This window comes from Lycorma delicatula, chromosome 10, assembly GCF_047948215.1.
Source record: "Lycorma delicatula isolate Av1 chromosome 10, ASM4794821v1, whole genome shotgun sequence".
Lineage (NCBI taxonomy): Eukaryota > Metazoa > Arthropoda > Insecta > Hemiptera > Fulgoridae > Lycorma > Lycorma delicatula.
In genome coordinates this window covers 94,715,715-94,728,382 of record NC_134464.1, presented here as the reverse complement: position 1 = coordinate 94,728,382, position 12,668 = coordinate 94,715,715, and positions in this window count along the sequence as shown.

The window sequence follows — 12,668 nt, the reverse complement described above, 5'->3', positions numbered from 1 at the left end:
GTACAATCAGCATATTATATTAATTGTGGTTCAAATATAACATTTTCAGTAGTTAGGCTTTCTCTTGTCATTTTAAGGTTATAATATGTCATATTAACCTGGTGAGTGGGTGTTATCTATTTTCAGTCCAGCTGTTCAAGAAACGGTACTACTAATTTCTCTTATCAATAAAATAATTAGTTTAAAGATAGCACTCAGAACGGCTAATTAGTAATGAATTTCTTAAGAGCATTGATTAAAATTTTTCCCATTTTGTTATTCGCAGAGATGTTGCACTTGCAGTTTAAACAAAGTTATGCAGTGAACCTTTATTTTGTTTTCAGGTAATATCAGTTGTTAGTTTTACTGCAATGTTTGAAAATTCCTTTCCACCACAGTCACCATTTTGTAATCTTTTGAAAGACTTATAAATATAGATTTATCTTTAACTGCTTTTAAAAGTTCTTATTTTTTCCTATTTTTCACTGAGACTGTAAATATGGTGTCAGCATCTAGAAAGTCTCACTGAAATTGCATCCTGGAATTAAAGAAGGTTAGAGTAAAGATGAAAAGATGAAAGTAAAGAAGTAGCCGAACGTTTTGGTAGATAGGGTTAATTCAGCGTATAAACTTGAGATTTAAATTAATACACTGGTTTTCTTAAATTATCCAAGTTAACAGCAATAGAGTATAGTAAATGTATGATGTAATCATATGTGAAGTTTCATATGTTATACCGTATGAAGATGATATTTATTGGTATCTGATTGAAACAGTTGATGGCATTTAATGAAGTTGATTGGCTTTTTTTTTTTGCTACTCATAAACTCATATTATTTGTAAATAACTTTATTTGATTGGACTGAGGGCTATTACACTTAACATAATAAATACTATAATGCAAAGTATTTCTAACATCTGTATGTGTTTAGATCCATTGCATATTAAAAAAATAATAATACATTTGCTATAACATCTTGCTATAAACATTTGCTATAGCAAGGTATCAAAATCATGTCACTTCTAAGCATCTAAAAAAATTATGAAAATGTCTCATTCTGAATATTTTGAATTTTTTCTTATTTCAATTTTAATTTTGTGAAATTGCCAAATATGTGCAGAGTTATTTTATTGTGTTATATGATATAAAGTATAGTTACTGTAAAAGTGTTTATCCATATCTACTGGTGCTTAGGCATATTGAATGAGTTTTTTCTAATTTAGAGAGAATAATGTGCTTAAATATTATTCATCTAAAATGATGAGATCAATTAACTGTTATTAGAACACTAACATCTTGCATTTGTATTATCTGAAACAGCACTAATAATAATTATTTTGTAATGGACTGAAAATGTTGAGTACATACCATAGTATGTTGATAACAAAATCATGCAGTAGTATCAAATAATAATAATAATAATTTGAATTATTAGCATAAGAAAGATGTGAATTTCTAAATATTTGCCATTCTGCTAGAAATCTGGTAGTGATTTCTATTTTCATCTGGAAAACTGTAGATATTTTTCATATGATACAAATTTCATCTCTTATACATAACTATAATTGGATGACCGAGACTGACTTTTGTAATTTAGGAAGATGAATAAAATTGTCTTATTCTTTTACTATAGTGTATGCTCCCATCAGGAACTGGGTAAACAGGATTTCACTGTATATGGATTTTATTATTGACACTAAATAATTCTTTAAAGACTATTTTAAAAGAAACATGCATTATGACTATTGCAAAAAATAAAATTATCTATTTTTATATAAAGAAATAAAATTCTACAACAAGAAAATTTGTGTTTATTGTTTAATAATATTAATATATTATTTAATTTATTATTGAGGCTTTAAGCCGCATTTGTTAATGTGTAGTTAATAATTATTATGATTATATAATTATTTGTATAACTTTTTTGAATATACTTACATGTTGTGCATGTGTACTTATGAATTGAAGACAAATAAAATGTAAATAATAATTTAATATATGTAAGTAATTTTATTAAGTATCTGCTGCATGAAGTGTTTATTTATTTACTACTATTTTATTATATTTTAAAAAAGTATTCTTTTTATAATGTTGCATTATTTGACAACAATTAAATTATAATTTTTATTTTATTTTTTTTTAATGAAATTTTTTACTCTATGGTGTGGCTTTTTTTTGTATCTGTGTATAACGTTTGTAAATATATAATCATCTTGTGCAAATTTTTCAACAAAAAATTTTAATTATTTGTTGTTTAAAACTTTGTATTTTATCCATGTTTATTGAAACAAAGTTTAATGGTTTGTGGTAATTGTTAAAATATTTTTGTTATATGTGATTACTCGACTCATAACAAAGTGTCAGATAATATTGGTTTTGCTGGATCCTAGGTGAGATTTTAAACCTTCATTCTTCCGTAGATGAGCTTTGTGGGAATTGATATCAGCTGCTCCTTGATTCTATCTGTGGCATAATGCTGGATCTTGTAGTAGTAGCAGCAGGCAGGACGACTGCTTCTTTGTTGAAACTCAATGGGGGTAGTGAACCTTGGAACTGTTCAAGAATTTTTGTTTCTTATCTTGAGAGTAGGGTTTGAAGAAACTAAGCTAATGGCTGAAACACCTATTGGGTAAAGCCAAACTTCTATTCCTCATAAAATCTTAATCCATTTGCTTATTTTTATATGTTTGTTTCATTGACTTTTCGCTTCAATGTATAGTCCAAAATTCATAGTAGTTCATATATACAGGAACAAATATACACACATTCTGAGAAACAATACCTAATTCTTCTAGTACCACAGATTGAAGAAATATGTGATTGGAAATTGAATTAGGTTTCAAACTTATAGATTTGCAATTGAATTTTTTTTTAATCCCTTGGAAAAGTTAACAGACTTTTCTAAATACACATCCAAGTAATTTTTATACTGATTTTTAGCATTCACCTGACTCAAATAGTTACAAATTGTACAAATATGAAATTGTGAGGGTTCAAACCTTTTATAACCTGAAGGATTTATGACTCAATATTCTAATATATCAAGATACTCATTTTTTGGTTCTAACCATATATCGCTTTAATATTTATACTACGATATTTTGTTTGTGTGATCATGCATTTGTCGTAATATTGAGGTAAAGATCTCTAAATGCATCTCTTTTTTATTACATTATAAAGCCGTTAATTCATTCTTTAACATTAAGTCCCTTTGTCATGCATGAAAATTGGATAATAGATTTTCAAAGCAATTTTACTTGCCTGGCTGCTTTTCTTTTTTTTGTCATTTGGTTAGAAATTAAGATGCATTTATATTGTTAGCTAAGATCTGTATGAAAATGTTGCAAGCCATTACATATCAATACATTCATATTACATTTATAATTTTTTTTTTGTTAAATTATAAATAATTTTGAAAAATGAATTAATATAATTTTATTTATATAAAATAGTTTAAAATTTAATATGCACAAGATGGATATATATATGATTGCATTAATTTTTAAATAAATATATCTTGTATTGTAAAATTATATGTAATATATAAATTAACTATGAGTGTATATTAAAATATAATGTATGTACGTACGTAGGTCACCTGCATGTAGCGTGTAGTTTGGCAATAATATTATAAAAAAGTTTTTTTTTAATCATTCTAGTTTTGTATATTTATTCATAAATAATATGTATTTGTTTTTTAAATTATTCATATTAATCTCTGTATTATTATTTTTTAATATTTCACAATTTTTTTATTAAGGATTTTATATTATTCTTTTAAAAAAACAATGCTGCATTTTAAAGTAATTAATTAGCATATGAGTATTTACTGATTAAAATGGAATAAGAAATTTGTAATTTTCGCAATATGTATATATGTAAACATATATATTTTGATATATCTGTTATTTAGTTTCATTTATGAAAGAAAAAAAAAATTAGTTTAGTTTTTATTATAATATGGAGTTGGTGTTTGTAAAATATAAATTGTTTAGTGTTCTTTATAAAATAGTAATTATATTGTAATATTAATAATCATCAACTTAGATTTCTTCTATGTAGCTTTTTTTATATGTAATTACAATCTTATATTATAAAATTCTCAGCCATTATATTTATTACCGGTAAGATAACCATTTTATTATTATTGTAATGAACTTTCAGGCATAAAACATTACTATTTAACGGCATTGTCTTAATTGCATTGCTAATGATTTTAAAGATTTTAATAAAGTTGGGGAAAAACATTGTTTAGTTGTTACCTAGTTTCTATGTAAATTTATTTGTTAATTAATTAATTTTGGTTTATTGGAAAGTTGTTAAAATTAATTTTATTTAATTTATTATAATTTTTGTTGTGTATAAATAAAATTTATAAATTAAAATGTAATATTAAGAAAAGGTTTTCTAATTATTCTTAAGAAAGTGTATTCTATTTATATTAATAGAAGAGTTTGTTATTAACTGTTAAACGTAATTTATTATATCAGCTTTGTAAATTATTACTATGAGATTGGAAAAGTTACATGAAAAATGTACTATGTAATTATTAAACAGTAAATCTGATAATACTAATGAATGAAAAATACATAGAAACATTGTCATACATGAACTCTTTACTACAACATGTTTGCTTATAATTAAGCAAACAGTAAGAGGTTTGTTCAGAAAATAACCAAACTTTATTTTTTTAATCTTTATTAATTTTACAAATTATTGCTCCTTCAAAGTATTTTTCACTTAACCGTTGCAAAATGCCTTTATAGTACATACGGTTCACTGCTTTACCTTGACGCAAGAATTCAAAATGCACAATTCCATTAAAATAAAAAAAAAACAAAGAGCATCACTTTGACATTGGATCGAGACTAAAGTGCTTTCTTGAGACGTGGAGATCCTTTGCCAATCCATTGTAATGATTGAACTTTTGTGTTGATTTCGTAGCTGTAAACCCAGCTTTCATCTTCTGTTATGATTCTTTGCATAGATCCTTTGTTTCATTGTCATTTGCTTGTTCAAGAAGTTGCCGACAAATGTGCACTTTTCCTTCTGTTGTTCGGTTGTCAACTAGAAACAAACTTTGCTGCAATTCTATGCATGTTTAGTTTTTGAGTCAAAATGTCATTGCATGATGCAATCAAGATGCAAGTTCTCTGACAGTCAATCGGCTATTTGCATACTCCAATTGAAGTTGAAGGCCTTCCTGGTAAAGGGTCCTTTTCAATCGATTGAAGACCACTTTTAAATCGTGAAAACCATTCGTAACATTGCGTACAACCCAGAGCATCATCTTTGTAAGCTTGTATCAAAAGTTGAAAGTTCCTGGGAAAGTTTTCCCCAGTTTCACAGAAAATTTCAAGTTGTATCATTGCTCCTGAAAATCATTACTAAAACTTAAACACATTGCACTCAAGTAACAATAACATGAAAACTAAATAAGATATCAACAATCCAAGAACATTGGTTACAGAGGAGCTTATGTGGAACACAATGCTACCAACCACACATCAATAAATATTTCCATTGGCACGTAATTTAAAATGTTAGGTTATTTTCTGAATGGACCTCGTATAACTTGGTAGAGTTGTAGTAATTCTGAAATGTGTATTTATGCTACATAGACGTTATATGTAAGGATCAAACAATAAGTGAAGAGAAATAGTGAAAGCAGAAAACTATTTAATAGAATAAACTGAAACTATCTGACATTAACTGTTCAAAATTTTCATAATTATAAACTTTGGTGTAAAATGGTTCAAATTAACTAGCATATGTTAAAAACAGTATGGTAAAAACTGTGCAAATCTTTATAAGTGGACCAAAGTTTAAATTGGCCAGAATAAGTGTCACCGATTTTCATCATAGCGGAAGACTGATGAAAATTTTGACTGATCCTTTGCTAAATCGCATTTTAAAAATTATTCTATTATTATTATTATTATTATTAGAAAGGACAGGTGCTTAAAAATTGAGTAAATTGCAAAATTTTTCGTCAATATCAATGCCATTATCCATGATAAGCTTAACTATCAAAAAATTTGTTGAAGGTGGGTACTGAGGAAGTTGACTCAAAATTACAGACACATCTCGGTTCACATTTGTATAGAACTTAACCTTTAGAGGCTATCTCAGTACTGAATACCGAGTACTGATCATACCCATATGGCTATGTCAGTACTAGGTATGTTCCTTGATACTCCCCATCACTTGCTGCTCTCTTATAGATTTCAGATAAAATATTTGGACGTTCTTTATGTCGATGCATAGAGAGTAAATAAGGAATATTTTCATAAAGAAGTTTTTGACTGTAGGTCGTTCAGTGTTTAAAATTTGTTGTTTGGTGCACCTACTCGACTATAGTCTGTTCTTAGTATTTTGGTAGGTATGATTGTGCATTTTTTGTTCTAAAATGATTTTATTACTCAATTTTGTTTTAATTTATTACTGTACTATTTTGTGTAATATATATTATTCATTCACACATTTTATTTTAGTCTTGTACAAGATTTCTTTTTAGTAATTTGTTTCTTATGAGGTGTTAAAAAAAAATTATTGAAATTAGCACTGTAGTATGTTGGGTAGCTGCTTTATTTAGATGTATTTTTACTGTTTATTACATCAGGATAAGTGTTTTTCAATTATTATACATATGTAGGTCTATACATAAAGTAAACAACGGAAGGTGCCCATCCACATCAATTAGCCTTAGGGATGATGAAATACAAATATTATTAGATGATCTTACTTCATCTATTTCAGGTGATTCTGAACCTGAGCATCCTTTGATTTTACCCAGTTATTACCTGAAAATTACATAGATTTACGTATATTAATTTTTCCAAAAAACTATCTTGAAAATAAAGTTTTTCCTCTATAATGAATTGTAAGTGATACAAACTGTCTAAATTCCTACATTTTGTTTCCTACTCTGGAAAGGTATTCTCTCGTTTCAACAATAAAGTGAGCCACATGGGGGTATAAGAAAATATAGAAAGTATGTTAAAGGGTTAAAAGTGGTTTTTAGCAAAAGGTAATGGTTTTAGTATTTTGGTAGTGGTTTTAGATTGTAACAAAAATCATTTTGCAACAAAAAGTATCTGCAAAGTATTAATGTGGCATTAATGATATATTTATGATTTATTACAAAAAAAATAAATGAAAAATCAAAATGTCTAAGGTTTTGATTTTTTGAGTGTGAGGTTATAAAATCATTAAGGTTGTAAATAAATAAAAAAAGGTGTTTGTACAAGGCCTATATATAATAATATATTATAAAAAATTTTATGAATGGTCTGTGATCTCACAAAGGTAAAATGGTAAGCAAGTAGTATGGTAGATTTCATAAATAATCAGGTATCAAATTTTAGAAAGAACAGTTCTTTCATAGCATGGAGCTGGATCTCAACAACCTGTCATAGTATGTTATCCCCTCTATTGTATCATAGCCATCCCAACACTATGAAACCCTAGGGTAGAATGATTGTGTATCTGTGTTTATGGTTTCTAAACTTTGATCAGTAAAACTCTTTAATTTTATTAAAAGTAGTTAATGGAAGTGAATATAAGTGAAAAAAATTTACAGATGGGTAAATATCTGTAACGTTTATAAAATAGCATGTATAAAATAAATTGTGAAATTATGAGTATATTGGAAAACCAAAGGTTTTGCTCAGAACACTGAAGAGCATTTTAAAAATAAACTAAATTTTCTATCAACATTTTTAAATTTAAGGGCAAAAATAGATAAACATTGTTTAACCTCAATGGATTGGCCAAAAGGAAGGATGATAGTTTTATCAATTTAACAAGGATTTTATAACATTTAAGGTGTTTCTTCTAATAAGAAGACTGAAGATGCTGTTGTAAAATCTTAGCTGGAGGTGAGTATTATCACTATATGTGTCCTTTATCTGTTATCTAACATAAGTAATAGTAAAGGTGCTAGCATATTTTTTTTAAGACATACATCAGGCTCAAATTAATTTTTAGTTTAGCAAGTGGTAGTCAAAAAGTATTACTAGGAAAATCACAGGCAAATGTTTTTCTGAACCTGTAAAGTTCTTTGATTTTATATTTATTTACTGTCATTTATAATTAATCTAAGAAAAGAAAAAAAAACTGGCAGACAGTTTGATTAGTTTGGAACACAGTCCAGTATCATCTCTATAAATTTTCATTGCACATCAACAATCGGCAATTGTTTCTTGTAACAAAGTGAAGACTTAATAATTTAGCTGTCTTAACACATAGTAACAGCGCTTTGAAACACAGCTACAAGTGTTATACGGGCAAAGTAATTTTTCATTTTGGTTGTGTTATTTGCCCTATAGGTTTCATTGTCAGAATACACTTAATGGAATCTCGTCTTGCCACAATTATAGAGTATGGAGGTTGGCAACACCATATGTAATATCTTCATTTAAATGTCAAAATAACTTTTGTAATTTTTTAAATAAATTTTATGTCCAACACGTATAATCTATATTAAAATTAAAAACCAATCGGCAGATTGCTATCTGTTTATCAAACTTACAGCATCAGACATCTTGTTATCTAGACTAGCTCATTACCAATCGGCAGATTGCTATCTGTTTATCAAACTTACAGCATCAGACATCTTGTTATCTAGACTAGCTCATTAGGGCTGGCTTCATTCCCCTGTTCACCTGCATGGGGTGGGGGGGTCTGCCCCATGGATATGGATTTTTGTCCTAATGTTTTTGAGAATATTAAGCATTTATAGATATTCATTAAACAAAAAAAAAGGATAAGTAATTTTAATTATATTTCTGTTGCCACGGTGACAGAAAATAACTAAAAGGATTGATACATATATATATTAGCAACCTATTAACAAAAATAATTCTTTTGTTATTGTATTTGTCCATATTCCCCACTATACTATTATCTAAAGATAGAAATATAAAAACAATTTATCAGTACAGAATTTAATAATGTTTCTTACCTAATGTTTATTATTATTATTTTTTAATAGCGCTTTTGAGGTTTTCCCTCATCATCAGTTAAACTTTTCTTTGTTTTTTTTACCTCAAATCGCATATCAAATATTAAAATTATTAATTACAACATATAAAAATATGTAGTCAAAATATTACAAATTTTTTATTATGCAGCTAGCCCCAAACATACAGTACTCATTCTTAATTTTTTAACTTTATTCTTTAATATTTTGACTACATATTTTTATATGTTGTAATTTTAATGTGCGATCTGAGAAAAAATAAAAGTTTAACTGATGATGGGGGGAAAACCTCGAAAGCGCTATTAAAAAATAATTAGCATTATTAAATTTTGTACTCTTGATGGTAAACGCTTTTTATACTTTTGTCTTTGATTGTTCATATTCACACATACACTGTTCATATCAAGAAGCATGGGTGGTGTGCTTCTATACTTATTTTTATAAAATTTAAGAGAAACTTATGTCTACAGTAGTTAATTTTTAACAAAATATAAAAAACAAGTATAATAAATGTTGGTGTAAACAAGGTAGTACCATAATACAATTTATTATACAGTTGTTCAATTTTTTCCGATAGATGGTAGCGTTTTATTCAAAATAAAATTGTGAACACGTACAGCAAACAAACAAATTCTTCTTTATATAATGAAAGTAAATGGACCGATATAATATCAACCGATCATTTTTAGGTGTTTATTTTAGGTTAATTGTTTGTTAAACAATTATTAGTTTGCTGTAAAAAATAAATAAATATTGATTCAGGACATCTATCTGTGATCTCAAATTGACCAAAATGTTTGCGAATTGATTTTTTGTATTAGTTGCAAGTCAATAATCATCACACAAACACAAAGCAGTTTACTTCTGACCTTTTCTGTCTGCAATTTATTAAATTAAAAATGTGATGTTTTAAGGTTAAGTAAATTAGTCATGAAAGAATGCACTAGCTCCAGATGTAAGGAAAAGTACATTGAATTCAGTAGTTTATACAACACAATCCATGGAGATGGAATAAAAAACCAGTTAATGAAACAGTGTGTTAGGTTTAAATATTACCTTTTCATATCTTTATATTTCCTAAACATTTCCCACTACTCAAACAAATACTGTTATTTGTAATATACACACACATAACAAAGAAAAATATTTTGTTTTTAGATTTACAGACCTTTTTAATACGAGACTGAAACAGGATCGATGCTATAGACTGTCTACATTAAAATTGTTAACATAGTTTCATTATTATATCTTTTCTGACTGGATAGAATCACTTTAGTCCATGTAGCAAGTCTCTTCAGTGGGACTGTTTGGGCCTTGCTTCCTCCCAGTACTTTTTCATGTTTTGATTTTTATGCCCTTTCTACTGTTGAAAATGTTCTTGATTTTCTTGTTTAATTTTATCTTATCTGGTGTATGGCCAATTTCCTTCAGATACTCTCTTATTTCTCTGATCCATTTGCATCCTTTCAAGTCAAGATTGTATTGTACTATCTGTTTGAAAAGTTTTGAATCGTGCATACTCATGTTATGTCCAAAGAATCCTAGTCTTCTCTTATGCATCGTGTCAGTGATGGATTCTAACTCTTTTATATGACATTGTGAAAATGTCATATAAAACAAAAAAAATTATTGAAATTATTATTTAATTGAAATTTAATAAAAAAAAAAGAATACTTTTGCAGATAAATTTACTTTATTCTCATTTCTTATAGATAAACTATTGTGCTGATGAAGCAATGTTGGTCATTTTTATATTAGCAGCAGCAGTTCATTAGACAATTTCTTACTTCAAAATACAAATTTTCAATAGATTTTAAAACTGGAGATGATCACACATATTGTTTATGCTATTAACAAATTTCCAAGCTAAAAATGAATAAAAACAGTATTCCACAATAAAAAGCATTTTTAAAAATGTTTACTTGATTAGCATTAACCCTGCTGACCCAACATTTTGCCTCTTGCTGTTCTTATGCAAAACCTTGGTTCATTGTCTTTTTGACAGTTTTGCTTTGTAGTATTATTTAGATCTATATTTTTATTAATGTTTATTTGTCTGGATTTAACTATTAAACTACAAGATATAGAAACTATACATACAAGTTACCCTCTGTGTTCTAATCTGTATGTAGCCAAAGCCTCAGATACCATGAGGAAGTCAAAGAGAGACTATTATAGGACACCAGAAAACCAGAAAGGGAAAATCTTATCCATAGAGGGACTGAGAAGGAATACTAATAAATCCACTTGAGGGAGTATTTAGAAAACCAACCAGATTGTAAGGTGTTCAGAATCCCTCAGGATATTTGCAGGAGAGGGGGTGTCTTTACCAAGGTAAGAACTTGTATTACATTTATTAGCTCAGTTAATTAAATTACTTATTCTGCAGCTAGTAAAAACAGGCTCAAATAATGAAATAATCCAACTATAAACAGTCTAGCTAGATCTCAACTGAAGGCAAATAGCTTAGCTTCATTAAATGCAATATCACCAAAATAAAAGTTAACTAACTAAAAATATCACCAACTAAAAATATAATGATGAAAATATTAAGGCGTTTGAAAAAAAAAGTTCCTAGATGATATTAAGACATTTGAAACAGCATTTGTTATGAAAAAAACTTCCACTTCCTTCAATTCTTTTGCATGAATCTATATATAATAAAACTTCTAAAGGAGAAAAAAATGCCCAATCTAAAAAAAAATAAGGATGTGGTTTCAGAATTCAAGGTATCAGACGGTTTGAGGAAAAATTTTAATGAAGAAATTGTATCAGATTTTAACAATGATCGACACACGATATTGATGACACATATTGATCAACTAAAACGACTGATTCTTTTGGAGAATTGCTGTAACAGATTCATCAAGGCATTGAACTACTAAAACTTGTACAACCTGAAAATAGGGCAGTACCTAATAGTTTTCCAGAAGATGGTTTAGCTGTTGCCTTGGCTAGAGCTCTTGCAGAACTTTCTAGAGGATACCTAGCGATTCCAGTGTTTCAAGCAATGAAAATGAGGATTATGAATGGGACGATTAGGATATAACTTTTAGCAGAAAAATTAATTCATAAAATAATAAATATATATTATAAAAGTAAAAATATAAGCAAGAAATTTCTTGCTTATAATTTTACTAAAGTTATTAATTATTGATCTTAATTATTTTTAATAAATTTTTTTAAAAATTATTGTTAGAGCAAATCTGATTGTAAGTTTTTAATCGCTTTAAATTCAAAGTTATAAGTTTTAATGATTATGTTGTTTCTTTTTGATATAAGTTATTTACTTATAAATTGTTTAAAAATTAATCAGGAAAAATTCACTTTTCCTTTATTAGAATAATAGTATTTTAGCCTTTCATCTGGAAAATTCTAGATTCTAATCCTTAACAGTTGTGTAATTTTTTTCATAAACTAAAAACTCGTGTACCATATTCCCATGAACACCCTTTAACTTTATATTTAAAATTAATCACAAAAACAACTACACTAACCAACTCAACCCAGACTGAACACATTGTTTAATTGCAAATCAAATCAGTTTCCTAACTTTTTTTAAGGTTGGTGCCATAAAAACCAGTACCCCCATTAAAAATCACTAGAGAGGGTGCACTGAAAGATCTGCTGAGGCCCTCGAGAAGAATAATTTCCACATTCTATTGAAATTCAGTATTTTTGAAAATGAGTCATTAATAATTCTTA